At 46.4% G+C, this 27,887-nt stretch overlaps 1 protein-coding gene across 1 annotated transcript in view; it reads left to right on the forward strand.

Annotated features, from left to right (window-relative positions):
- The first annotated feature begins 24,260 nt into the window (after nt 1-24,260).
- LOC144696815 (small integral membrane protein 22) overlaps nt 24,261-27,887 on the forward strand; it is a 115,925-nt gene continuing 112,298 nt past the window's right edge. Inside the window, exon 1 of the mRNA XM_078568565.1 lies at nt 24,261-24,416. The gene's annotated coding sequence lies outside the window, so the exon portion shown is untranslated. The remainder of the gene's footprint in view (nt 24,417-27,887) is intronic.

The following is a 27,887-nucleotide window of genomic DNA, read 5'->3' on the forward strand; positions in this document are numbered from 1 at the left end:
ACTGCACACAATACTCCAGTTGTGGCCTCACCAGTGTTTTATACAATTCCAACATTATATCCTTACTTTTATATTCTATACCTCTGCCAATGAAGGAGAGCATTCCATATGCCTTCTTTACAACCTTGTCTACTTGAACTGCTGCCTTCAGGGACCTGTGTACTTGTACGCCAAGATCTCTCACTTCATCCACCCCTCTTAGTATATTCCCATTTATTGTGTAATCCCTGTAACTGTTTGAGCTCCCAAATGTATGTCCTCACACTTCTCTATGTTAAAATCCATCTGCCACTTTACCACCCACTCCACCAACCCATCTATATCGTTTTGGAGATTATGGCTATCCTCTACACTATCCACTACTCGGCCAATCTTTGTGTCATCTGTAAATTTCCCAATCGTGTCCCCCACGTTCACATCCAAATCATTAATATATATCACAAACAGCAAGGGTCCCAACACCGAGTCCTGTGGAACACCACTTGAGACAACTTTCCATTCGCAAGGACATCCATCGACCATTACCCTTTGTTTCCTGTTACAAAGCCAACCTTTCATCCAGTTTGCCACATTACCCTGAATCCCATGGGCTTTTACTTTCCTGACCAATCTGCCAGTTCTCCATACAGCTCTCCTCTTTGGCGATTGTAAGTGGCAACACAGGATGGAAAGGGTCTAAATACCCAGGCCGTGGCAAGGGGGTATGGCAGCAGTAAATCATTTCACTTGCATGATGACATCTTGGCGACAGCAGCCATTTGTCTTTGCTGATCCACACCACGTCCCCTGAGAGCAGGTGTATAGAGAGGGCACTCGGCAGCTGGCATCATCGACCAAAGTCTTGGCACTTGCATGAATGTTGTGCTGGTCAACGTGGGAAATCTAACAGCATTCCTCCTTCTGTTTGCGTGAAGGATGGGCGCACAATAATAAAGAACGGGCCTAGACTGGTGGAGGCATCTCAAATATTTGTGCTCTGACACTGACAGGGGAGGACGGCCTGGAACTGGCTGGCTCACAAGGTGGCCATGTAATTGTTGATGGTGAGACAGGAGCATCACCCCAAGATAATAAGGTGGCATAGTGCTTACGTGCCTACCACTGGACCTATGGAGATCTACATCATTCATGAAGGTGAAGAGATGTGGAGCCCTTAACCTACATGTTTATATTCTTTCATGCAGGTCTCGACACTCCCAAAGGACACTCAGCTACATAGAACAGAGGCCATCCATCCACCTCTGATGAGGAGGCAGAGGGATCCTCAGAGGGTGCAGTGTCACATCATTCCCCCGCACCCTGCACCAGTGCAGATAAGCTCATATCACTGGATGTGCTCACGATTAGATTCAGGCTCACAAGCTGGTGACCACATCACAGACACATTCAAACAGCTGACAGAGACTATGGAAGCCAAAGCTACTGACAGTTGGAGGACTGTGGGAGGTCAGGCCCATGCTGAGCCCCAGGCTGATGATGGGTCTCAGGAGTTGGCAACACGGAACCTGCTGAAGCTGCAGTGAGAGGTGAGGGAACATCTACTGGAGCTGCCAAAGGCTATGCACAGCCACATGCAGATGATGGAGGAGTCCATCCAGGCCATGAGTGCTGTTGTGTCTCTGATGGATGCATGTGTGGCTTCTTCCATTGAGAGGTTGGTGATCTGCATAGGGAGCCAGATCCAGCAGACCAGACAGTGGATGCTGGAGATACCTGCAGACCTGCATACCATTGCCTGGTCTATGATCTCTATGTGGCAGTGGCAAGGCGAGGGGGTGTTGGGGGGTGGGGCAGGGCGAAGCGCTTGGAGTCTTCACCAGGTCCTTGTCCTTCTCAGATTCATAGGGAGGTATAAGTGTGCCTTGCATGGGAGGAGGAACACTGCCTTCCACATCTGGAGGCTCTTCTCGGGGGGCTTCGAGTTTAGACAATGGTCCCTTAGACCCTCTGCCAGTGGCACCAGCTCCAGTAGTCACAGGTGACAGAGGAGGTCCCTGCACCTGTGCAGGAGACCCTCAGCATGCTGGGGCCCTCTAGGCCTCAGGCAACCAGAGGACGGTTTCCAAGGTCATTCCATATCACAAGGCAACACGACCAGCAGCTTGCCTCCACTCCATTGCAAGCATAGGGGTTGCACCTCATAAGAGCATGTATACAAGAGTTAAGAAGAGCAGCTGGGTGTTTTAGACTTTGTACATGTTAAGCCTTTATACAATAGAGCCAATAAATCAATGTCATACTTCCTGTTGTTAGTCATCCTTGTCAGATGTAATCTACACCCATATGTCCTCAATAGGGTGCTAGTATTGGGCATGCCACATTTGGTCAGCTCCTCAGCTTTGTTAATGCGCATGGTGAATCTGGATTGTGGTTGATGAAGTGTGAAATTACTGAGGTGATAGCAGGTCCACATTAAGTTAAGTCTTTATTGCACTGATAATGAAAAGAGCATCAGGGTCACAAGAAATTGGTATGGGTGAGATTGTCCCAAGCCTCCATTGCGTGTCTCAATGTCCCTTGTCTCGGATGCAAAGCGGTTTCTCATCCTTTGCCACCTGCTCAGCAGCCTCCTCCACATCCTTCCCACGGATAAAGAGTGGCGATCAATGATGTCATCATTATTCAAGGCTACCTCCCTCTGCATTGTCAGGTTGTGCAGAGAACAACAGATCACCTTGATATGCAAAACCTTCGCTGGGGAGTACTGAAGAGCTCGACCGCATAGGCACCTGCATCCCATCTTCAGCAGCCTTTGCATGACACCCACCTGCTGGTGATGGCACTCTTTGAAGCCCTCCTTTGGTGCCTGGCAATGGCCTGTGCACCCTACTCTTCCCCTTTGAGCACACCTTGCCTTTCAGTACGGCAGCACTTAAGCCTCGTCTTGTTGCTGCCACCCTTAACCGGCCAGGGTTCTGAAGGTCCATGAATCCCTGTGCCACTCACAAAATACAAACCGCATCATGGAATTCCAATCAATTGCATTTAAATTCAGGCTATTGATCTTCTAAATGAGCTCAAATGATGTCCTGCCATGTCGCAGCAAGAAGTTCGCCCTCATCTTGACTGTAAAATTCAGAAGCAACTTTACAATGTCAGACTTCCATGCGGGCATGTCCCTTCTGTATTTTTCATCCCTCTCAACCGCCTCCACCTCCTGCCCTGTTCTGATAGTAGCTAATAGGCTTTTACCTTAACAGCTTAAACAGGTTTAAGGGTGAATAGAGGATAATTTTATGACAGTGGCTGTAGCAAATGCAAAGATATGAAGGAGAGTTAATTTTGCTGGAACTTGGGCTGATATAGGCCTCCCCAAAACATTGGAATTTCAAAAATCCAAACCACGCTCAGTTTCTAGCACTCCCCTCCAATCACAGCAATTACTTCACCTCCTACTGTAATGTCAATCCCAATTGAAAGTTGCTTTAATCATTACCATCTATCTCTCACAGCAGCCTCTCTAAAGTAAAAATAAACTTATCAATAGTTTTCATGAGAAACCTGAAGAAAACTTTTTAGCATTTATCCTCAAGTCTCTTTTTTCAAATTATTTGGGGGAACAAAAGAACAAACCCATGAACCCATGTTATGGCCTGCGGGTAAACATGCTCCCAGTTGCACAGGTAGAATCCCACTGATGCATGCTGGGTTAAGATTCTTCACATTGCACATGCTCAGATTGATGCTGTGCAAGCATAGGTTTAGATGTAGGCAATAATTCTAGCAGACAGAGATAATCACGAGAAGAATATTCAAGCCAGTTTTTCTCTTTGGGCTTCTAAGCCTTCAATGGGAAGGGCAACACTTAGCTTTCCACACTCAGGATATTTGATTTGCATGCCTAGCCCAGACCCAAATCCAGCAGGCCCTTTCACTGGGTTCACTTGGATGGAAACAGGAGCATTATCAGAGGCTTAATAGGCTTTGGGGCCTTCCGGCTTCTGCTGTAGAAGTGGTGGGGAAACCTGCAAAACAAAACGTTTATCTTCAGACTTCCCCGAGTCCACTGTAGACCCTTTGGCAGCAGGAGCTCAGTGCAAATTCCTATGTTCGGTTCCTTTGGCAGTCTTCTGCTTGACTATTCAAAGGTTGGATGCAAAGGAAACTTAAATGGGGGCCGGAGAGCCTAATAAACATCCCCTCCAACCTCACTGTACTTCCTCAGAGTCAAAACTCTAACATCCAGTTCTGAAACACCTGGGCAGTGATGTGGGAGCAGAAACTAGATGTAATGATAGATCTGTGGTGCCATTTTCTCTTCTTTGCATCTTTGAATTGTATGTTTCCCAGATTCAATAAAGAGGAAAACCTCCAGTGTTTATTCCAGGCCTTACTTTTGAGAGTCCGAGGCTTTTGTGCAAATATTTTAATGAAGGTAATTAAAAGAAAAGATCAGTCATCTGTACGATTGATTATATTATGAGATATGTAAATTTCTAAATGCTTACTATATAAGAAACCATGGGCAGGACTTTGAGGTTGTCGGGCGGGCGTGGGCCTGGGAGCAGCCGCGAAACTGGCTGCCGCCTGCGATCAGCCCCCGACCGCAATTTCACACTGGCGGGCCAATTAAGGTCCGCCCAGCGTGAAACCCGGCTCCCCGTTGGTCGGGAAGGGCCGGGTAGGGCCGGGGGTGGGGGCCTGTTGGTCGCCGGGTCCAATGGTGACCCGGCAGCCAGTTTAAAAATGGCCCAGGCAGCCCCTGGCAGGCTGCCACAGAAGGCCATCTCCTCTGCATTCTCAAACCGAAGTTATGGAGTCAAGTGTGGCTGGACACGCCAGGTGGGAGGGCAGGTCAGGCAGGTACACGGAACCCCCGGCTTTTCAGATGAGTGCCTCGCTGTCCTCCTGGAGGAGGTAGCTGCCAGGAGGGACACCCTTGTCCCCAGGGATGGGAGGAGGAGGCCACCACACCTCACCAAAAGAGCACGGGAGGAGGTGGCAGCCCAGGTGAGCAGCCGTGACGTGATGCAGCGCACATGGGTGCAGCGCCGGAAGCGCTTCAATGACCTTCTGCGCTTAGGAAGGGTGAGTACCATACTGGCATGGGTCAGTGTGCAGAAGTATTAAGGTGTGGCCATTCCCCTGTGGATCTCTGGGGTGTTAGAGTCTGAGTGTCAACTGTCAAAGATGCTGGAGCTGGCCAAGGGGGTGAGCCCTGGCTGCTTGGACTGAGTGCCTTGTGGCTCGAGGGCCACGACTCGGATGTGCCCTGCAAGTTGTTCCTCAGGTGGGGTTGGCCAGGCTGCAATGGCGCTGCAGGTAGAGAGTGGGCTAATCAATGCTCTTCTGTTCTTTCAGGAGAAGACGAGCCATAACCAAGGGCACATACAGGCGGAGGCCCACCCAAACTCCCGCTGCTCAGCAGGTTCAAGCAAAATGCCCTCGTGCTCGAGAGCCAGCACACTCTCCCGTGCAACCATGTGTGGAGAAGCGGGGGTGCCAGGTGAAGGTAAGAGTGCAGTGCACAGAGTTGAAACTTTTGGATTATGCAACCATTCTAGTGTAGTCTCTTTATTGATGTGAGCCTCGAGCCTGGAGACCCCATTGATCATTGAAAGACGATGGCATCATGATGCAGATCTCCATTGTCTCACCAGGGTGCCTGGCATGCACAGTGACAGTGTGCTGACTTAAACTAATGACATGTCCTTCTTCTCCCGTAGATTTGCCAGCAGGCATTTACTCAGTGGGCCCCGAAGGGCAAGGCCCGAGGCCAGAGGACCACCAGGTGTCACTGTCACCTACTTGACACCCGCTCTGTGAAGCAGGCACGAGCTCAGATACCAGCACCTTGATGGGCATTAGATTGGTGGCTAGTATCTTGGTGCATATTGGTGAGGGTACTTCACACTCGCTTGAGGTGCAGGCAGAGGCAGAGAGTGGCCAGGGCGCCGGCAGTCGGAGGACTGCTAGAGACCAGGACGATGCTCAGTCCAAGGCAGATAATGAGCCTCTGGAGTCATCCATTAGGTGGTAGATCCTGGATGTCCAGCGAGATGTGCGGGGGGATCTGGCGGAGATCCATGAGGGTCTGAATGCCATGGTCTCCATTATGGAGGAGTCCATGCGGAGCATAAGCACTGCGTTCACCGTCATGGCCGAGCACACAGCCTCCTCCATTGAGAGAGTGGCGACTCTCATGGAGAGACAGATCCAGGGACAGAATGAAGGGTTCCTTAAGTTGCGCTCAGACCTACAAGCCCTCACATAAGCAATGACCTCAGATGGTCAGTGTCAGTATAGGAGTTAGATGAGGCACCCAGTATCCCAGCTAGGTGCCCGTCCATCAATGGTGAGCAGGGAGGTCCAGAGTGGCATCACGTTGGTGCACGAGCTGCCTGTTATCTCTGTGGGCTCCTCTCAGGGTGCTCCGGATGATGCCAGCAGCTCCTCCGCCCCTCTGCAGTGACCGTGATGCCAGGTGTGGCACTGGCTGCTCCCTCCCAGGCGGGGCCAGCACAGGCTCCACTCCAGAGGATGACCGCAAGGTCATTAAGGCCAACAATACAGCGGGGTCAGCAGCTGTCTCCAATGCCAGTGCCAGCGAGAGGGGATGGGGGGGAGGCTGGTGGGGGGGACACCAAGACATAGCACTCGCAAGTGTAAGTTAAAGGCACTGTGAGCACAAGAGGGACAGGTCACGGGTGATTTTATGTTCATTTATGTTTGCTTTATCCAAACTGGTCTGGGAATGAAGACCAGAGAAGTTTATGTAAATAGTTTGGAATTGTCAAAATGAGATAAATTTTGTTTGTGTCGTCGTGGCCTGAGTATGCTTTACCTTTTTATTTTATTGGTGCAGGGTACGCCAGTATGTAATGCTGGATGTAAGGGGCTCTGAACTTTATTGCACAGGCACTAAGTGTTCTTTGTGTACAAAGGAAAGGGTCCTTTCAGACATCCGGGATGGAGGCGGCAGCCCTGGCATGAGGTTGAAGTTGATCTTTGGTAGCCTAGCTGAAGGAGCGTTGGATCAAGGCACCCCTGCTGTCCTGCCTCCCTGGAGGTTACTGAGGTCTGGCTCCATGCCCTCAGCGTTCTCCTCACCATGCTCCTCTTCTGACTCACTACTGGACTCATTCTCTGTGGCCTGTGCAGTTGCGTCAAGATCCTCTTCCGCCAATGGGTCCCCCTCTTACCAGTGCCAGATTGTGGAGAATGCAGCGTGACAGAGTGACACCCACTCTGGGGGGTATTGTAGTGCACCCCCTGAATGGTCCAGCATTAGAAGCACATCTTGAGAAGACCTATGGTCCTCTCTACCACCGCCCTTGTGGAGGCATGACTCGCATTGTGACGCTTATCTCCTCTGTTCTTGGGTGGCGGAGAGGTGTCATGAGCCACTTCTTCAATGGATAGCCCTTGTCATCCAGCAGCCATCCATCCAGTCGGGCTGGAGCATTGAAGAGCCTTGGCACCTTGGAGTGTCTGAGGATGTAAGCGTCATGGGAGCTGCCTGGGTACCTTGCACAGACTTGCAGAATCTGCGTCCTGTGGTCACACACTATCTGCACGTTCATGGAGTGGAAGCCCTTCCTGTTGACGAAGGCTCCCACTAACCCCCTGGCGCCTTGATGGCCACATGTGTGCAGTCGATTGCACCCTGGACGCGGGGGAACCCAGCAATCACTGCAAAGCCTCTGGCTCACTCAGCCTGGCTGGTCTCATCCATACGGTAATGAATGAAAGTCAATACCCGTCTGAACAGAGCTTCTGTCACCAGTTTGATGCAACTGTGGACAGCTGATTGGGAGACTCCACACAGATCCCCCACTGACCCCTGGAAAGAGCCGGTGGCATAGAAGTTGAGGGCTACAGTGACCTTCAGAGCCACTGGCATAGGGTGTCCACCCACACAGTCGGAGCTGATCCCAGGGCCGATCATCTGACAAATGGAGCTCATGATCTCCCTTGAGAGGTGGAGCCTCCTTCGGCATTGCACTTCTTGGACATATTGAGGTAGCCGCATCGCTGCCTGTAAACCCTGGCAGCAGGATAGTGGCGACTTCTGCGGCCCCTTCGCCTTAGACTTCCTGCTGCCCTGTGCCCCTTGTGCCTGCGCCTCTCCTCCCACAGGTCCCTCCCCTGGAAGCTGCATTGGGACACCTGCCTCCTCTCCCTTCTGCCCCTCTCTTTCTCCTCAGAGGAGGTGCCTCCAGTGGAGACCACAATCCCCATTACCAGGGTTACAGAAGGCTGTCTGATACCTGGAAGGGTCCACACGGTCAAAATCCTCCGAGGGCCTTGGAGACACCAAGGAGACTTGAAATGAAGTCTGGAAATGCTAAGAATGAAGTCCTGGGCAGAAATGAAGCTGCCTAGTACCAATAAGTCACCAGCAGCAAACTATAAACCAAACTCCTCATTACTGACACTGGCAATGCTGCTCACCCCTTTTATCCCATCTGTGGATGAGGTTTTTGAAAATGTCGGCTGGCTGCCTGCCTGTTTTGCCTGTGCGATGAGCACAAAATCGCACAGGCAACAAAAAATTGCCGTCAATTGGATTGATAATGGCCTTAAGTGGCCTCTTAATTAATGGCGGGCGCGGCTCCGGTACCCGCTCGCGCCCGTCGACCAAAATATCGCGTGAGTGCTCACCCGACGTCATCGGGCGCTATTTTACACCCGATCAGATCAGGCCCGTGCCCGCCCGCGGGATGTAAAATTCTGCCCCATATTTTAAATTCCAGGGGATTAAATTCAGTTACCTCAGTTCTCAAACGTGGAGGCCACAATTCATGCCATGCCTGCGCTGATCTTGATGGAGGTTGGGAGCATACAGTTTTGGTGCTCCAACCCCATTTCCATGATTGTAGTTTAGTCCCAAGTGGATCCTACATCTCTGTAACACTGCCAGTAGCTCACTGCGCCATCAGGAGCTGACTACTCTTGCAAGCAAGCCACATTTTCTAGGCAGCCTCCCCCTTTTTAAAGGGTCCCTATAAAAGGGAAGCTGTATTAATGGAGTGAAGTCTGCTGTATAATCACTGTTTAAGATTCAAGCTGTCGGGAGATGTCACAGCCCACCAGAGAAAGGGCTGTCTGCATCAGTGACACTGACCTGGGGCCACTCGTGACACAAGTGGAGGCTATGTTTCTGTCAGGGCAGGAAACATTCAAGATACAGCCTCAGCAGGGAATGGGAGCAGGTGGAAAGCACCATTAATGCCCAGAGTGTTGTGCCCAAAAACATGCCAACAGCACTGAAAAACGTTTCATGGCCACACTCGGACAAGGTGGGTGAATCCATCTGCACACCATTCCACCCAATTCTAACATCGCTCAATGCACCTCACCACCATCACTCACTCAGCAGCACACCCTGACACTCTGCATTCACCTCTAACATCCTTATACTACACCTCACTCACACACACCTTTCAATCATGCCAGCCATGCACGCACACACATATCTCTGGAAACCTACAGCTATTTGGCTATGGCAGGCACATTGCCCAAGCACATCGACACACAACCCCTGACACTCTGCCCTCTCTCTTGCAGGAGAAGGTGGCCCACAATATGAGGGAGACCCACAAGATTGTTGGAAGATTAGCATGCCTGCATCCCCTTAATATCCAGGGGGAGTTGGTGCACAGAATAATCAGCATCAATGCCACAGCGTCAGTGGCAGATGGTGCTGCTAAGACCATTGAGGGTGATGGTAAATTGCTGCCTCATGCACCTTCTCCACTCACTCCTCACCCTGAAAAGTGCCACGAAGTGGAACTTGCAGATGGACTGATGGTGGAACTGCTGTTCTCCTTCCCACCCCCACTTTCCTTCACCCCTACCCTCCCATTATGCTTTTGTGCTTTTAGATAGTCAAGAACAGCTGTCTGTTCAGCCCCCAAAGAGGTACGAGGAAGTGGAAGAGCAACCCCATGAGAGTCAAGGGTTGGCACCAGAACTTGCCCCTACCCTGGCAGCCATCGCTCAGATACTGGCATGCGCAAACATTAGAAGCTAGTATAGAGTCAGGATCAGCATGTGGTGAGTCACCTGCAGCCAGGCCAGGTGGATAGCACAGCTTGTATGCATACTCTCCAGAAGGTGAGGTCACAGATTAGTTTTCCTGCAGGTATTCAGATGAGGGCCTCTTTAGGGTGGACTAAAGGAAAGCACTGATGATGATGATGATGCCCATTGAGATGCTTGGTGCATTGGCAGGCTGGCAGGTAGCCTCCACTCACTGGGAAGAAGCATGGAGGAGTCAAGCTGCAACATGGCAGTGAGCATTGCACAGAGTTTAGAGCCATCTTTTCCACAGTGGAAGTGGTGGGCATCTCCATGGCAGCACTGCTGGACTGATCCATGATGGAGTGTCTGCTGGCCACAGTCTCAGCTTCCACTGCAACACAGGCAGAGGCCTCTTAATGTCTCACTGCAGCAGTGGAAGCTCAGACAGAGGCCATGAGATCTCTGGTTTCTGTCATGCAGACCTGTGGCTCAGTTCATAGCACCCTCGCCTTTGAATCAGAGGGTTGTGGGTTCATGTCCCACTCCCGGAAACCAAGAACTGTGATTGTACTCGAAAGAGTTGCAATCTGTGACTGTTGATAACTCGAAAGAGTTTCAGACTGTTGTAATCTAGGGTGCGGATCTCGGTGCTCAGAAGGGCACCTACGTGTGCCATTCTAATGCAGCAAAGTGACACAGACCATACAGGAAGCAGCCAGTTGCGCATTTCACACACAAAAATTTGTGATAGGCCTTAGCGGCACTAAGCAACTCAATTTTGTGAGAAAAAGTGGCAGAGAGATCTTCGTGAATACTGTTTCTGATTTTTGTAATTAATAGACTTAAATCACTTCTTGTAATCACAGAACTTTGCTTTAGCCAGATGGATTTTGACTTTTATTTTTGGAGTGATTTGATGAGTTCTGTTTCTTTTTTTTCATTTTGACTTCAGTGAAAAGTAAAATTGGGTGAGGTGTAAAACAGATGGCCAAGGTGATCCTGTCTGTTTCCCACTGGGCACATTAGGTTAAAATTACTCACGTTGCATGTCTGAGAAATTTGACAAGTGGTTTTGAAAGTTTTTAAGCATTTTTTTTCAAACTTTTATTCCTTTGGGTACCAAAGAGTTAAAAGTTCAGCTCAGCAGGTTAAATTTCAAAACTGGCTTAATTCCCAGTCAGATGGCCATGGACAAGGCTACAAGTCCCAGCCTCTTCTCAAGTGTACCTGCTGTAGTGGATGAGTTATGTCAGCACTTACTGGAACCACTAGATGGAGAGCCTCATCACAAATGAGCATTATACCCTGAGGAACATCTAGTCCCAACACAGAATGCTCTGGTTCTCTGTAACCTTGTAGATGCCTAATTTTTTTATAGAATGGTGTTCACAAAGTTAATCCTGTGAATTAAGGTGAGTTTCCAAGCTGGTGCTGCACCCATATTCCACCAAAATAAACCAATGGCCAGAATTTTTCTCTCGTTGGACGGGCGCGCACCCAACCCAAACAAGCGTAAAATGACGAGCGATGACATCAGGCGAGCATCCCGAAGTCATCACACACTCGCGTGATATTTCAGTCAGTGGGCATGCGCAGGAGTTGGCAGCATGCCCGCTGACAATTAAGTGGCCTATTAAGGCCCTTAATCAATTAATTGAGTAGAATTTTTCGCTGCCTGTCCAATCGTTCGGTTGGCAGGCGGGTGAAAAGGCCAAGTGACCTTTGCATTTTTGGCGAAACCTAATCCACGGGCGGAATGAGGTTTCAACCAGTGATTTAAAAAATAATAATTTTTTACACTCCTATTTAACATGTCCCTGCTCATGTAACAGAGTCACATGAGGGGACATGTTTCCATGATTTTAAATATCTTTATTTTTATGGTTAAAAATCTTCAGCTCCCTGAAGCACAGCTTTTACTGAGTGCACTCGTGTGCATGCGCAAACTTCAGTGCTCGCGCTCCTCCCGCCCCCACCCCGGCAGCGCTGAGCGCTGCAGCACTTGTTTCACACTGGCTGCCTGTTAATTGGCCAGACTGTGTGAAATCGCAGTCATGTGAAATCGCGGTCGGGGCCTGATCGCAGGTGGCAATCGGCTTCGCACTGCCTGCTGCGCCCACCCGACGAGGGCAATATACTGCCCAACATTTCTATGTTTATATGTAAAACCTCATCAAAAGCTACTAAAGGCAGGTGTTAGCTGTGGCTCAGATGGGATTACTCTTGCCTCTTGTCAGAAGTTTGTCAAGTCTCACTGCAGACTTCAGCACATACTCTAGACTGACAATAAAGTGGGAATGCTGCACTGCTTGAGGTGCTGATCTTTGGATGAGAGATTAAACTGAAGCCCTGTCTGCCAAATTTAATAAACGTAAAAAACCCCATGGCATTATTTCAAAGAGCAGCATTATCTCCCTGGATAAATATTGTTAGCCTTTTCCATATTCCCCTTTATCCCATCTACTTGCCCTTTACAGCTCTCACTGCACTTTATATATGTATTATTTTCTTTAGTATTGTCAGTTTTAGTTTTGCCATGCGCAACTCTTTTTATTTTGGTATCTTAATTTCTACACAAAACACCTGCACTTCTCAAAAGCAACCTGCCCCACTTAAAGGGGAGGTGCACATAAGCTACAGCAGCTGCTGGAACAGTCTGAGGGAAGACTTTGATGGAAGGAAGAAGTCTGGTAATGCAGCAACAGGCCAAAGAGAGGTCTCCCATGTTCTCGGATGCAACGCTGGAGGCCTTAGCCCCGGAGGTCAAAAGGAAAAGAGAGGCCATGTTTCCATAGGGGATCAGAAGGCCTTCAGGCACATCCTGAGAAGGGGATGAATTACCAGAGTCTGGCCCCGAGGACCTGGCTGCAGTGCCAGAAAACGTTCAATTACCTCACACGAACGGCCAAGGTCAGTGAATACATCCTTAAATGGCATTTCCTGTGCACTGCATCATCAAACTCACTCACCCATCAACAATTAAGGTACATATCTAACATTCAGAAACTCCACCTCACGCTCAAACATATGCCAATGTTGCCAGCCTCACAGCCACATCTCGCAACTTCCCACTCTCTTGCAGAGTAAGGTCGTACATAACCACAGGGGACAGCAGAGAACTGGTGGGGTACAGGCATGCCTGCATTTCCTGATCCCTTTGGAAGAAATGGTGCTCCCCATCATGGGGCCGGGAGTGACTGAAGCTGTTGCATCTGATGTCGGTGAGAACACTCAGGATGATGGTATGTTCCTGCCTTATGCCTCTTCTCAAATCCCACTTCACCCTCACCCTGCTTTCTGGCATGAAGTGTAAGCTACAGATGGTGTGACCATGGACCTCTTTCTCTCCACCCCACCACTTCTCTCACCCCAACCCTCACCTTCTGGAGTTCTGTTTTCAGATGCCCATGATTTTCCAGGAAGTGAAACAGTATCTTGGCTTTTATTGGGGGTCGGAGTACAGGAGTAAGGAAATATTGCTGCAGTTGTGCAGGCTTTTGGTAAGACCACACCTGGAATACTGTGTACAGTTTTGTACATTCTGTACCTATGGAAGGATATACTCACCTTAGAGACGGTGCAACAAAGGTTCACTAGATTGATTCCTGTGATGAGAGGGTTCTCTTGTGAGGAGATATTGAGTAGAATGGGCCTATCCTCTAATTTAGAAGAACCTTATGACAGAGTTGACATAGTAAGTGCTGAGAGGCTGTATCCACTGGCTGGAGAGCCTTGAACCAGAGAGTATGGTCCAGGCAGAGGAAACATTGTTTCAGCACACCAACGTTCTGTTGTATCATATTGTATGGTAGCATAGTTTTTATTATATGCATGCTGCCCATGCGTACGTGGGTTGTGAACTGGATTAAGGGGATGCACATAGAGGAGACTACACCTGAGTGAAATGTATACTGAGTGTGTAGTTGGGAATTTGGTTCACTTGGGAATTTGATGCATAGGGGGAAAGAGGTGCTCCTTTTTCTACCTTTTTTCAGCCTCCAGTAGCTGTAGAAGACACAAGTTACTTCACAGAAATGGAGGGTAACCTAGAGACAAGAATGAGAGTTTGAAGAGCTGGGAGGGTGAGTCTGTGAGTTCATTGCATTCCAAAGAAAATTGAAGTGTGACATAACAGCAGAAAGATAAGTCATTGATAAGGTTTTTTCTTTTTCTCTTGTCTAAACTAGGGAATTTTAATTGAGGTAAGTATAACATTAATTGAAATAATACAAAAATAAGCATAATTAGGACTAGAGGCATTGATTAAAATTTAATTAAGAAAATGATTATTTTTTAAATTAAAACAGAATAAGGATGGCAGGGCAGGTCATGTGTTGCAGCTATAATATGTGGGAACTCGTGGACACCAGTGTAATCCATAGCAACCAGGTAGGTGTATGCGGCTTGAGGAACTCCGGCTCAGAGTTCATGAGTTGGAGGCCGAGCTTCAGACACTGTGGTGGATCAGGGAGGGTGGAAGTTATCTGGGTACTTTGTCCAGAAGGTAGTCGCAACCCTTTGGCTTGGGTCTTCTGATTTGGTCCATGGTCAGGATGTGACAGCGAGTGAGGCAGGTATGGGATCAAGAAGGTACAAGTGGAGGAACCTCAGGCCTTGCAATTGTCCAACACGTTTGAGGTTCTTGCAGCTTGTATGGACAAGAGTGGGGGCTGCAAGATGGATGAATGAACTGACCATGGCATCGTGGTGCAGGGAGCCATTTCAGTCGGGAGAGTAGTAGGAGACAGTATAGTCAAGGGGATAGACACAATTCTCTGCAACTGAAAATGTGAGTCCAGAAGGCTGTGCTGATTGCCCAATGCCAGGGGTCAGGGCACCTGCTATAAAGGAACTTACAGTGGGATGGGGAGGATTCAGTAGCCTTGGTCAACGTGAGTATCAACAACATACCTGGGACTAGGAAAGAGGTTCTTTTTAGAGATTATGAGCAGCTAACTTAAAAAGCAGAACCACTAAGGTAATAATCTCGGAATTACTACTGTGCCACAAGTGAATTGGCGTAAGGTTAATAAAGTTAGAGATTTGAATGCATGGCTCAAAGATTGGTGTGGGAGAAATGAGCTTCAATTCATGGAGCACTAGCACTAGCGTCGGGGAAAGTAGGAGCTGTACTGTTGGGGTGGTCTTCACCTGAAAGGTGCTGGGACCAGTGTTCTGGTGAATCGCATAACTAGGGTGGTAGAGAATTCTTTAAAATAAATAATTGGAGTGAGAGATCACCTGAGGGGAGATGAGGTAAAATTATCCAAAGGGCAAGTCAATAGAGCAGAGTAGTGACATAAGCAATGATAACGAGAGTGTGGCAGGAAGGGGCAGAATGTATAAATTTAGGAGTGCACCAGCAGATAAGGCCAGAGTTTGCAAGGATGGTAAAAGGTCAGAATTAAAGGCTCTGTATCTGAATGCATGCAGCATACTTAACAAAACAGATTAATTATTATCACAATTAGAAATCAATATGTACCACTTAATAGGTAGTGCAGGGACATGGTTGCAAGGTGACCAAGGCTGGGACCTAAATATTTAAGAGTATTTGACATTTTGGAAGGACAGAAAGCAAGGAAAGTGTGGTGGGGTAACTCTGTTAATTAAGGATGACATTAGCACATCAGTACAGAACTGAGAGGTGACTTTAGTTCAAAAGATCAAGATGTAGACTCAGTTTGGGTAGAGATAAGAGAAAGCAAAGGTAAGAAGTCACTTGTGTGAGTAATTTGTAGGCCTCCTAACCGTAGCTAAACTGTAGGACAGAGTCTACAGAAGAAATAATGTGGGCTTGTAAGAAGGGTATTATTGCAATAATCATGGATGCTTTTAATCTTCATAAAGATTGGATGAATCAGATTGGCAAAGGTAGTCTGGAAGATTAGTTCGCAGCATGTATTTGGGACAATTTCTTAGATCAGTACATTCAAGTGCCAACCAGGGAGCAGACTATTTTAGACCTGGCAATGTGCAATGAGACATGATTAATTAATGACCTCATAGTAAAGGAGCCTCTAGGCAACAGTGATCATAACGTAATAGAATTTCATATTCAGCTTGAAGGTTAGAAGTGTGGGTCTAAGACTAGTGTCTTAAACTTACAAAAAGGCAACTACAAAGGTAAGGGGACAGTGGCTAAAGTGAGCTGGGAAAAATGGTAGGGCAGTAGAGAAACAACGCCACACATTTAAGGAGATATTCCATAACTCTCAGCAAAGATATATTCTATTGAGAAAGAAAGAGTCTATGAGAAGGATGCAACATCTGTGGTTAATTAAGGAAGTTAAAGATAGTATCAAGTTGAAATAAAAAGTGCGCAATACTGTGGAGATTAGTGGTAGGTCATAAGATTGGACGGATTTTAGAAATCAGCAAAGAATAACAAAATAAAATAAGGAGGGAGAAGTTATAGTATGAGAGAAAGCTAGCTAGAAATATTTTTTAAAATAGTAAGAATTTCTACAAGTATTTAAAAAGAAGGGTAACTAAAGTGAGTGTTGGAGTTAGAGGGCGGGACTGGAGGATTAATAATGGGAAACAAGAAAATGGTGGAAGTGTATTTAGGTCTGGTATTCAGGTATTTAGCGTCTGTCTTCACTGTAGAAAAAACACCCCAAGAATACTTGAAAGTCAAGAGGAAAAAGGGGGAGGAAAAGGGGGAATCACAATGACGAGGGAAAAGGTGCTGGGAAAACTATTAGAACTAAAGATTGACAAATCCCCTGGGCCTGATGGCTTTCTTCCTAGGGTCTTAAATTAAGTGGCTGCATAGATAGTAGATGCATTGGTTGTAATCTTCCAAAATTCTCTAAATTCTGGGAAGGTCTCAGCAGGTTGGAAAATTGCTAATGCAACACCTCTATTCTAGAAAGGAGGGAAACAGAAAGCAGGAAACTATCAGCCAGTTTGCCTAATGTCTGTTGTAGGTAAAATGCTAGAATAGAAGTAATAACAGGATATTTAGAAAATCATAATACAATCAAGCAGAGTCAACATGGTTTTTTGAAAGGGAAAATGTGTTGAACTAATTTATTAGAGTTCTTTGAGGAAGTAACAAGCAAGGTGGATAAAGCGGGACCTGTAGATGTGGTGTGCTTGGATTTCCAAAAGGCATTTGATAAGGTGCCACATCAAAGGTTACTATAAAAAATAAGAGCTCATGGTGTAAGGGGTAACATCAGCATAGCCAGAGGGTTGGTTAGCTAACAGTAAACAGAGAGTAGGCTTAAACTGATAATTTACAGGTTGACAAGCTGTTATGAGTGGAATGCCACAGGGATCAGTGCTGGGACCTCAACTATTTACAATCTATAGCAATGACTTGGATGAAGGGACCAAAAGTATAGTAGCTACATTTGCTGGTGACACAAATATAGGTAGGACTGTAAGTTGCCCTGAGGACATAAAGAGTCTACAGGGGGATTTAGATATGTTGTGACTGGGCAAAAAATTAGCAGATGGAGTATAATGTGGGTAAATGTCAATTTGTGCACTTTGGCAGGAAGAATAGTAAAGCAATATATTGTTTGAATGGAGAGAGACTGCAGAGCTCTATGGCCAGAATTTTACGCTGCTTGTGCGGATGCACATCTGACCCGACCTGACAACACATCAAATCGCGTGGGAAGACGTTGGGTGTGCATCCGATGTTATCGCGCACTCGCGCGATATTTCGCTTGATGGGCATATGCAGCAGTCGGAAATGTGCCCGCCGACAATTAAGCGGGCAATTAAGCCTATTGAGGAAGCAATTGAAATCGTTTTTATGTGGCCCGCCCACTTTTACGGTTGGTGGATGGGCCAATCAGCCAGGCGGCCTTTACATTTTCACTGAAACTCGATCCAGGGTGGGATGAAATGTCTGGGGTGAAATGTAATGAATAAAGGATATCTGGGGAATGATGTTTTTTGAGTTCTGCTGACAGGTGCTTGAATGTGCCACATAGACACAGTTTGGTGCATTTTATTCTTCTCATTTAATCTGTCCATGTCTGCAGCTCCCTGAGGCAGCTCTGCAGCAGCTGTCTGCCTTCAGGGAGCTCGCTAGAAGTACCTACCCACACCCTCACTTTTGTCAGCGCCTGCCTATTCCCATCCCCTTCCACCCCCCAACCAGCACCACCCACCCACCCCCTCCCCCCCACCCCCCCACCCCCCAACCTCCCGGCAGCACTGAGGATTTCTTAGCATGTGTTTCACGCTGGCTAGTCTTTAATTGGCTATCCAGTGTGAAATTGCATTTGGGGGTTTGGGGGCCGATCGCAGGCTGAAGTACATTTCGCATCCGCAGATTTTCGGGCCCACCGATTGTGCACACCCGACGAAAGTAAGATTCAGGCCTATGGTACAGATGGTGTCCTGGTACACGAATGACAAAAAGTGTTGGAAGCAGGTGCAGCAAGTGACTAAGAAGGCAGATGGAATGTTGGTGTTCGTTACAAGATAAATCAAGAATAAAGGAAGGGGAGTGTTGCTGTAGCTGTACAGGGCCTTAGACTGCATCTGGAGTACTATGTACAGTTTTGGTCTCCTTACTTAAGGAAGGCTATAATTGCAGTAGAAGCAGTTCAGAGAAGGTTCACTTGACTGATTCCTGGGATGAAGGGGTTATCTTTAGAGGAAAGGTTGAGCAGGTTGGACCTATACACTTTGGAGTTTAGAAGGAGAGGTGATCTGATTAAAACATATAAGATCCCGAGGGAACTTGACAGGGTTGATGCTCAAGGGATCTGTCCCCTTTTGGGGGAATCTAGAACCGGGGGCGCAGTTTAAAAATGTTTTTCTCTCGGAAGGTCATTAATCTGTGGAATTCTCTTCCCCAGATATCAGTGGATGTTGGGCCATTGAGTATATTCAAAGCTGAGTTAGATAGATTTTTGATCAGCAAGTGAGTCAAGGGTTCTTGAGGGTACACAGGAATGTGGAATTGAGGGCACAATCAGATCAGCCATGATCTCATTGAATGGTGGAGCAGGCTCGAGGGGCTGAATGGCCTACTCTTGCTCCTAATTCTTGTGTTCTTATGGAGTAATCAATAATATGGTCAGCTGATAGTCCTAAAATACTATGTTCTTTGCTGAGATTCAGGTTGAAGAATTGTTCAGTGAACACCCTGGGCACCCTGCTGAGATAACTTCTCGCCCTCTTTCTCCTCCCTCTTCCGGCAGCTTGACCCGCTCTACATGCCCCCTGCTTATTCTCCCGTGTCTGGGAGGAACTGGTTTGTGCAGAATCCTTGAAGTCAGGACAAATTTCTTCATCATGTGCCACACCACTCTCTGTAGCCTCCCTTCGTTTTGTGATGGTAGCTCAAATGCAGATGGTGTAGTGGACTGCCACAGAATGACTGCTGCCAGGATATCAGGCATTGATTTTACATGACTCACTGCATATGATCGAACACCAGTTAGACATTGAGGGATTGAAATCCCTTTCATTTGTGAAGCATTTCAGAATTGACATGTGGTTTCTGAAAATGGCATGCCTTCCACTCACTGGCACTGCACCATGGGGAAGTCTGCAATCCATGCATACTCTGCCTATTGTCTTCTGCCAAGAGAGAATGAGATATAGTCAGTTCCCTTTGAATAGAGTGTCGGTGGCTTCCTTGTTGTTGACAACAGTGGATGTCAAACTTCTAGATTTTGCAATTATCTCCAGCTTTTGCCTGTAAGCAGCCTGATGCATAAATATTTCTGGCCACAATCAGTGTGGTTGTAGCAGATGGTCAGTTTCACTGAAGACGTCATTAGTGAAGTGAAGATGACTTATGTTACATTCTTCACTGAGGATCAGGTAAAATAAATTGCTCCATGAACACCCTGGGCATATATTGCCTCCTGCTGAGATAACTTCTCATCCTCCTTCTCCTCCCTCTTCCAGAAACTTGACCTGCTGTACATGTCCTCTGCTCATTCTCCCTGTCATCCTGTATTGCTCCCATATCTGGGAGGAATTGGTTTGTGCAGAATCCTTGAGGTCAGGACAAAGTTCTTCAACACGTGCCACATCACTCCCTGTAGACTTTATTAACTTTAAACAACTCTGGAAATCACCAATCACAGGAAAAAATGAGTAGAAGTTAATCAGCGATTAATGTGAAAGTAGTTGAAGAATCCCTTTAAATACAACTGGTGGACAATCCTTCTTGCTGCTGAATCCTTGTTCAGCTGTTCAAAGTTAAGACTGTGTTAACAGGAGCAATGAGCTCCAAAATGGCAATGCTGGTGTCAAATCAGTATTACACACTGATCAACTTTATCTACCCTGTCAACACTGTCAGAATGTTATATGTTTCAATGAGCTCTCATTCTTCTAAACTCTGAAGAGTATAGGCCCATTCTACTCAATCTCTCCTCATAGCACAACCCTCTCTGCAAGGAAGCAAGCTAGTGAACCTTTGTGTGCCACACCTAAGAAAAGTATATCCTTTCAGAGGTACAAATGGTCACAATCTGCCCACTCTGCAAACTTCTGGCAGACGCTTGCAGCTCATGCACTAAGGTGTTCCCCAATATAGCGTACATTATCGTTAACACCTGAAGAGTGTGAGCATGCCACAGGTGCCATTTTGGAGGCAAAGTATCACCTGCAATGCAGAGAAGCCAGTCAATGCGGAGCCAAATTCGTGGCCGCCATCTTTTTGTTGAGGTGTTAAACCAAGGTTGAGTCTGATCTCTGCAGCGAATGTAAGATATTCTAGGGCAGTTAACATTCCTAATGTCCTGACTAACCTTGTTCTGTCAGCAACACCACCACATCTGGCCATTTCTCTTGGGCGGAATCTTGCCACCTTAATTTTTGCTTGAATGGCAGATGATTTCCGCTCAGGATACTGGAGGCATGAATAGCAGGCCATCCGGTTGAACTTTCCAAAAGTTGTCCAATTAGGAATCCACCTCCAGGATTGTCATACAATTAGGGATGGTGGGCGGGATGATGAGTCAGGATCGTGATTGAGCATGCAGGATTTAAAGGGCCACTGGCAGCCTACACAATGGCTGCACAGAGATTTGTATTGCGGTGACTTTGAGGAGAAAATGGAAAGGAGACGGGGAAGGTCTGTAGCCTTCATGAGTTGTGAAAATTCTTGCAGGAACTGCCAGCAATACCCTACCAAGACCACTATCATTAATAACAACCTCAGTGACCTGCTTCTGTCATCGCAAGCCTCTGCCTTTGGCTGACCTCATGATTGCTGCTTTACTCCTTCATAGTACTGAGTGCATGTCATCTGTAGGCCTTAGTGATATTCTGCTGTGCATCTGCCATATTCCAGACGCCATATGTGACCCATCTACTGTTGGCAAATTGCAATTTTTTTCTAAATTGCTTCCTTAAATATTCTAATTGCACTTCCTGCCACTGCCAACAAGACTCCCATCCATCCTTGGAAAGACCAAAGAAGGTGGGAAGGTGTCAGGATACCGGCCTGGTGACATTTTTCCCAATTTTCCTGGCAGCTTCACCTTCAAACCCACCTCTTACAGTCTGGGACAGTTCCCCCCCCCTCCCCCCCTCATTGCTGTTTGTGGGGTCTTGCTGTGTAAAAATTGGCTGCTGCATTTCCTTATCTTACAACAATGGCTACCTTTCATTGGTTGTGAAGTACTTTCAGATGTCTTGAGGTCATGTCTTGTGGTCATGCACTGGAGAGGGTGCAGAGTGGATTTACCAGGATGCTGCCTAGGCTGGAGGGTCTGAGCTATGAGGAAAGATTGCATAGGCTGGGGTTGTTCTCCTTGGAGCAGCGAAGGTTGAGAGGGGACCTGATAGAGGTGTATACGATTATAAGGGACATAGATAGGGTTGATAGGAAGGCATTTTTTCCATTAGTAGAGGGGTCAATAACCAGGAGGCATAAATTTAAGGTAAGAAGTAGAAGGCTAAGAGGGGAGTTGAGGAGAAATTTTTTCACCCAGAGGGTGGTGGGAGTCTGGAACTCACTGCCTGAAAGGTTGGTTGAGTCAGAAACTCTCGTAACATTTAGGAAGTATTTAGATATTCACTTGTGTTGTCATAGCCTCCAGGGCTATGGGCCAAGTGCTGGAAAATGGGCTTAGAGTAGTCAGATCTTTGTTGACTGGTGCAGACATGATGGGCCGAATGACCTCCTTTCGTGCTGTAGACATCTATGAGTCTATGAAAGTCAATGTATAAATGTAGGTTCATTCTTTCTTTCTTTCTTCATTAAGTTTCTGGTCCAGTCCAAATGTCCCTATGGTATATACAGTTATATAGTTATAGTATTTGTACATAGTATATAGTTATTATATCAGACCTTTCCATTGCAACTAGTTCTTAGAACTTTCCTGTTGGACTTTGATTACTTTGTGCATTCACATATATGCTACTAAATCATGACTTCAATTTTTTCTTGGAGCATTAACCATTATTCTTTTTCCAAGTTTTCCAAATTATATAACTTTTTGATATCCCTTGCCCCTTCTACAACAGGGCTTTTTGTTATCTTTCATTGTTGCAAAGCTTCTTTCTCCTCTGGTAATATTTTTATATTCTTCGCAGCTAAGTTTTCTGCTCTCACTCTCTACTCTTTACTTACCTCCTTGCATATTAGTTTAAAATTTAAACCCTTCCCCCCCCACCCCACATCCCCCCCACCCCACATCCCCCACCACCGCCATTGCTGCACTCTTTCACCCTCTTAATGAGGATATTAGTGACATTTTGGTTGAGGTGAAGGTTGTCCCTTCCTTGTTCCAGAACTTGCTGTCACACTTCAAGGATGTGAAATCTTCCCGAAGAAGCCTGCCACATACTATTTATAGCCATTAATGTCACTATCAGAGCTTTTATCCACATGCCTCTAATACATAATGGAAGAGCCACAGTAGTATTGGCGTCAATGTGAGCAAAAGATCCAAAGGGCCTTAGGACTTACCTGAGCCTCGAGTCCTCCATTACCCTTTGGAGCTTCTTTATCCAGTTGAAGAATATGAGTTTTGCTCCACTTGATGTTAGTGACTTTTCTGGAGTGTTCATTTAAAGTACACGTTTCGTTTTCATAAAATCATAAAGAAATCACTAAAAAAAACACAGGACTGATTTCCTTGTCAATTATAATGCAAGCAGTGCTTTGGGAGATGGAACTTCTGCCTATCCTCTGCTTGGACCCCTGGCCCTAGCTCATTCCTGTGGTCAGGGTAATTTTACATGTGTAGGACAGTCACTGGGACCTTGTATGGCACCTTCCTCAGCTAGCAGGAGGAGGAACTGCAGTTTAGGATAACGGACAACTGAAGGCATTGTTTTTAAAAATCCTAATTTTAAAAAAATGCTCTCTTTGACCAAGGCAATTGATTGTTCTAAATACAAAACACCTGGCATCATTTCTGGTGGAAAATCCAAGAACTGCCATTGCAATAGAACGAAGCTGATAGAATAACTTGCCACAGAACATTCCTCCCCATGCACAACAGTTTACTAACCATGAAGTTCAACCCCACAGAAATCACTGATCCATTTTAAATAAATGGAAGGCCCCATAATAAAAATCACTGTCACTTTGTGCACTTTAAAGCAGCCCCCTTTATTGGCACCCCACCCACAATCATTCACTCTCTCCACCACCAACACTCAGTGGCAGCAGTGTGCACCATTTACAAGGTGCGCTGCAGGAACCCACCAAGGCTCCTTAGACATCACCTTCTAAACCCACGACTACTACCATCTAGAAGGACAAGGGTAGCCGACACATGGGAACACCACCAGCTCGGAGTTCCCCTCCAAGCCACTCACCATCCTGACTTGGTAATATTATCACCGTTCCTTCACTGTCGCTGGGTCAAAATCCTGAAACTCCCTTCCTAACAGCACTATGGGTGTACCTACACCACATGGACTGCAGCAGTTCAAGAAGGCAGCTCACCACCACCTTCTCAAAAGCAATTAGGGATGGGCAATAAATGCTGGCCTAGCCAGTGACACCCATATTCCATGAATTAATAAAAAGAAACACTAAATGGTGGCACAGTACTCAAGAATAATATATTCTGTATAAGAGACATTGTCAAAGCACTGTGCAGCCTTGCAAGAACTGAAATGGACTTAGATAAAAATTTATTTTCAATTAGCCTAAACCTAGATGGAAGATAAAACATAGTTTGATACGATTGTTCCACACTTCAATAACTACAAGTTGAGTTAACTGTTTGACCTTTCAGTCTCTCTGTGTTGATTCACATGTTTTGAATGTTTTGTAGAACACGTGTATCTGGTGTACAGCTTACAGATCATATCAACAGAATACAAAAATAGTATATTACAGCAACCAAGAGTAGAGTCACACTGGAGGTTTGGCAACTCTGACCCATCATGCAGGGGTTGCTTGTCAGAGAAACTATAAACATCGAGGTATCTATCAAATCTAAACTGAAACCGATAAATCTGGAGCTTTCAGCAAGCAAAACATTGTTTTCAATTTGGTAAGTAAAAGGGTTAAAACAGCCAATTGATATTATGTTCGAATTTCCTGATGATGACAAAAATCATGCTATATTGTGCTTTAAACCAGAATTCAACTGCATATACTTCACTGGGATTCAACATAATGGACTATGCTTAATTCAAGAGTTTGACAGCAAGAAAACACTATGATGTTACTTTCAATGGGATTATCAATTCCCAGTTTTAATCTTATTTTTAAATTGTGTTTAAAATAACCTCTAATCTCTGAGGAACTGGAATGAATCTGGATTGGAATTAACCTGGACTGTGACTGAGAATTATTTGGGAAAATCTAAAACTTGTGTTAATTTGGTTGATTTAGATTTGCCTGTGTTGGCTGAAAAGCTTGGAGGGGAAGGAATTCAATTCTGGCAGCAACACTGGAATATGTATCCAGTTCCTTTTTGTTTAACTTTTTAATGTGTTAATCCCTATTAGACTAGTGGGCTAAGAGTTCATAGCATTATTGTGGGATGTGTCCCTCTAATTGCCTAGAGGGAAGAAATATGTAGTCCAGTAATCAAGATCTGTCTTTCCAATTGATGTTAATCTAGTAAGGAATGTTGCAGCCAATTTGGGTACAGCATTATTCCATGAACAACAATGAGATCTACTTTTGATGTTGTTGGTTGAGTGATAAATGCTGGCCAGGGCATTTGGAAGAAATCCTGTGCTCTTCTTCGAAAAGTGCTGTGAGACCTTTTCTGGGTGGACTCAGCCTTGTTTTAATGTCTCATCTGAATACCGGTACCTGCAACAAGGCAGCATTCCCTCAGTACTCCACTGAAGTATCAGCCTAGGTTTTGTACTTAATTAACTGTAGTCAAGCTTCAGCTAACAACTTACTGATTCAAAGGCAAGAGTGCTATCAATGAGCCATGTATGACACCTATTTGATACCCGATATTGTGTGTTAGCAGACCATTCAGCCAGAGACAGACATCATCCAGGACACCCACTTTTGATGCACCAAAAGTAATTACGGGTGGAATTTAATGTTCCCTCCCCCCGAGAGTAGACTGGGAGGCAGGGGGGTGGATGGTCTGTTCATTGGTGTAGGAAGATGCAAGGGTGGAGAGGCCATCGCCTTCTCTACTCCTCCCAATTATGTCCAAGGTGGGGCAAAATTCCACCCTAGGCCAACTGATGCTTTTAAGTGGCCAATTAAGGGGGTCCACACCATGTGGGCTAGGTATACCCAGGCAGATTTGCCTGTGGCCCAGAGGGAGGTCCCTCCTACGCAGGCACCTTGTGTCCAATGGAAGGACCAGCCGGTGGCAAGGGCCACTCCTGTGGAAAACCCCCCCGTGCCTCCCGCCCTTAAAACTGACCTCCCTTCCCACCCTCACTGGGGCCTGCTTGATTGGCGCTGGTGAAGCCCTCCACCAGCATTTTGGAGCTCCAGCGATATTCCTTCTCCCGGCCTCCTGCAGTACCAGCAGTGGCCACTGCTTCCGTTAGCGCTGCTGGTACTGAAGAGCTGCTGGCCTCTGATTGACTGGACATTCATCATGTAGGCCCAGTGAATATCAATGGCAGCTAGGTAGGCACCTGATTGGCTTTAACTCACATTGGATCTCCTGGGAATGGCTGCGCAGGATTGCCATCAGCTCTCCATGTGATGAGCGAGCCAGCCGCTGTGGCCATTAACTCTGGCTGTACATGTCCCACTGTCACAACTGTGTGGAGAGTTTCCCAAAGTTCAGGAATACTGATTACTTGGTCTCAGTCGCTGTAAATCAAGGATCAACATGTCAGTCCAGTTGTGTTCGATTGTCCAGCCTGACACCCGTACAAGCATAGTTCAAGCAGAGGCTGCTGGATACCAGTCAGGAGCATAAACCTTGGCGGGTTTTGTTCTCCCTCCCCAGGGCACTGATGTCAACTGAAGCACCACTAAAAGTTCAGTTGAAGAAAACAGTTAACTCAGCACCGATTACAATCAACTTCGGATGTTCCAGATTTGGTTGGCTCTGCCACTTATTACCCTAACATGCTGAGATGGCAGAGGAGCCAATGAGCGTTGCATTAATTAAATATTTCACATTTTGGCTTTTTCTGTTTTAATTGCAAACACATGTTACGATGATATAAATCATGTTGAGATGTGGGGCTTGGGTAATTTGCTTGTGGAATCATCATGCTTGAACATTTGCCTATCCTTCTTCCTCACACATAAGTGGGCTGCCAAATAATTTTCAAGTAAATGTCGCCATCAAGAATAGGCCAATCTAATCTATAGCCAATAAAGCAATTTCACTTTCAGTAGCTTTGGGAGTGTACACCATTACATCTTGCAGACTGAGGGCAGAATTTTAACCGTGGAACAACGTTCCCGACGTTGGAACTGGAAGTGGAGTGGCTGCCACCTCCGCTCTCTTGCTTTTTGATGGTTCCTATGAGATTACAAATAAAATTTAAAGTGCTGGCAGTGTGCATGTGAGACATTTGTGATCTCACAGTGGGGGAAGCTTTTCAGTGGTGAAACCTGCCATCGGTGGGGCGGGGCTATAAAAGAGCCTCCCAGACAAACGGAGGCTCTGTAGCACAGCCACAACTTTCCTGCCCAACTCCATTGCAATTAACATAAGACTCTTTGAGAGCAACAGGGTGCAACAGGTGTTTTTCAAATTTAAATTTCACTTGTAAATATTTCACTTTTTTCATGTGTGCATCATTACCATAGTTTAGTCAGAGAAATAAATGTACAGGTACAACACATTGATGGTTACAGAGATAATGGGACATTTCTTGTGGGAAAAACAAGGTGGTGTTTTTGTGTTTACTCTTGATTGAATGCTCATGTTAGTTAGGGTTGCCAACTGCAATTAAATGTATTCCTGGACATTTCATCACATGACTTGCCCCCACGCTCCAGCCATTAGTCGGCCAACCCATCCAACCTTGTGATGTACTGCCTTCCTATGCCAATTAGAACACAGAAAGACACATTACCCAATTTGATGATGTTTGACTGTCAGCCAAACAGCCCTTTTTTTCCCATTTTCAATATTTTTATATCTGCTCCAGAGAAAAGTTCAAAGAAAATGAAGAAAAAAAAAACTTTTTTGATGACCCTATAATTTTTTTCCAGGATTTCACACAGGAGTGTCCTGGAGATTGATCCTCAATTCCTTGAGTCTCCAGGCCAATCCTGTAGGGTTGGCAACCCTAATATTGGTGCCCAGCGTAATACATGCAACTCTGTGGGACAAGGCTTATCTTGCAGGCTCAGCTGGCCCTCCCTTCTATACATTGTAAAGGACATTGTCGAAGGTCACTCTCTGCGGGAGTAATTTAAATGCTGTAGGTGAATTTGAAGCCCTGTATGGACTCTTCTAGCCAACACCCTGACCTGGACACCCATTTGGACAATACTGACACTGCCCATTAGGCCCCTAATTTTCTTACATTGACTGGCTGTTCCCACCACACCCAGGACACTAGGT

Source organism: Cetorhinus maximus, chromosome 2 (assembly GCF_964194155.1).
Source record: "Cetorhinus maximus chromosome 2, sCetMax3.hap1.1, whole genome shotgun sequence".
In the NCBI taxonomy this organism is placed as follows: domain Eukaryota; kingdom Metazoa; phylum Chordata; class Chondrichthyes; order Lamniformes; family Cetorhinidae; genus Cetorhinus; species Cetorhinus maximus.